The sequence below is a fragment of the Peromyscus leucopus genome, chromosome 15, assembly GCF_004664715.2.
Source record: "Peromyscus leucopus breed LL Stock chromosome 15, UCI_PerLeu_2.1, whole genome shotgun sequence".
In the NCBI taxonomy this organism is placed as follows: domain Eukaryota; kingdom Metazoa; phylum Chordata; class Mammalia; order Rodentia; family Cricetidae; genus Peromyscus; species Peromyscus leucopus.
In genome coordinates this window covers 7,254,577-7,256,761 of record NC_051076.1, presented here as the reverse complement: position 1 = coordinate 7,256,761, position 2,185 = coordinate 7,254,577, and positions in this window count along the sequence as shown.

Below are 2,185 nucleotides of genomic sequence, written 5' to 3'. Positions count from 1 at the left end.
GAAAGAGGCCGTATGATGTGGAAGAGACTGTGAATGCGGTATGGTGGCTACAGGAAGCTGAAGTGGGGCGAAGATACAGTAAAAGTGAGATAGTACAGCAGAGGAGGTTATATTTATTGAGTGGGGTTCCTGTGTACAAGTCCAGGGACCACCAGGAGGCATTTGTTGTTTCTTGCAAGTGCAGGCAGAGAAAGCATGAAGTCTTGAGGTTGTTGGAGAGGCTGAGGCCCAACTCGTGCCCGCTTAGCCTCGTTACTCGCCGATCAATGCTGGTTTTATCTTGTGGAGAAAAAATGAGCAGTTTGTCGTCTTACCTAGAGGTTGCCGCAGTAGTAAGCGTAAAAGACAACATGCTGAGTATCGTTGCATGTAACATGGAGGAGGAGCAGGGAGCTCTCTCGGCAACCAGGGGGATTTCTAGTGAATGTAAGGATTCAGAATATGGGCCCGATTAGGAGAAGCAGGCACAGTAATGTTTCCGAAAGGGAAATTTCACTGGTCTGCCCATGAAACAGAGAAACTGGTTGAAGGTATATCTGTAGGTTTAGTTCACTTATCTCACATCCAATGAGAGCAAGCTACCGCAACAACTAACAGTGCCTTTAAGTCGTGCTGTTCTTATAATTGACTTGAAGAAGAATTAAGTTGAATCCCTCCTTGTATTCTCAAGGAACGCATTTCTGACAAATAGTTGGTCTAAGCGAAAAACAGACGTTGGGTACTTTGTATCGTTCCTGATCAGGAAGCAGCAGACACCTGTTAACGCAGAGACCTTCCTTCTATCCGTGAAACCCTGCATATATTTTTTTAAATGTGTAATGGAGATTTCAGGAGAGTGTTGTCACAGGTTGTGTTCATTAATTCGTGCAAGTTAGTGTCACTCCATGGTCTCCACATATAGAACGTATATTTCCATATGCTCAAAGGTAGAGATTCTGATAATGATTAGAATGATGTTTATGCCATCTTCTAACTTAAAAACACTTGAGAGAATATTAAAATAGAACTGTAATTGAATTCAATTGTGTGCAGGTACGATTTCAAAAGTATTGATATACTGTGTCAGGCGTTGGAGACCGGGTGGCTCCGAGCCGTCACTCCTTGCGTGACTGCTGGGAGAAGCCGTCATTCCTGATGTTTTTCTCTTAAATCCCAGCAGCTCACGGGTCTCTGAACTAAAGGGGGTAAGGATACAAGAAGCTGCCCGTATTTCACTATTCTTCAGCAGTTCTATAGGCAACTTCTTCCCCTTTGAAGTGTGCCAGCCAGCGCCGAGGTGCCCTGCCTAAAGTGCTCAGCTTTTGACCATACTTAAGCATGAACCAGCTTTTAGTGGAGACATCATCACCCCTTGCCTACAGGCTACATAAACTTCCTGCTTTTAGTTAGGGGTGGGTGGCTTCTCAGGGCCTTAATCTCTAGGAGTGGAAAACTTGCCTGGGCATTACGTTTGCTCAAATAAACGCTGTTGTTGATATTGGATACATTTTCAATGTTTGGTTTGATCCTGAAGACAAGAGGAAACCAATGTGGAGGCACTAGAACTATTACTACCTTAGGAAAGCATTGGTACGTTTTGCATTATTTCCTGAACTGCCATTTGTGCACTTGCTGATAGGTGCCTGCCATTCAATTTTTTACAAAATGTGGGGAACTGACTAATTAGATACTTTTCTCCTTAAAATAATGAAGGTGAGCTTTCAAAAAATCACTGCAGCGTCTTGTTACTATGTTCTAGACTAACTCGACCATCAGAATTATCAGGAAACTGATGTTTTATATGTGCTCACATTATTTACACTAGAATGAATATATTTAAAAACTCATTTTAGTATGCTTTCTTGCATTATGTGTGTGCATTTAGCGCACAAACATGATAGAATTAATGAGATGTTAGTAGAATGCTAAGGTGACATTTTTCTTGTGGAGCTCGGGCTGATGAGGATTTCACTTATTTCCTTCTGAATTCTTGTATGTTTTTATATTTCCTTGCTGTTATTTTCAGTGAGGAATGTGTTGTTGTTGAGTATCTTGCCACTTGACCTTGAGAATCAGAAGTGGGTGGAGAGAGATTTCTCTGTTTGCTAGGAACCATGCTTTTTCTAATTTCCTGAAAGGACAGTTATAGACCATTACAGTTTGTTGCTACAATTTAATTTCAGGAAAAAAAAATATGGCAGCTTGT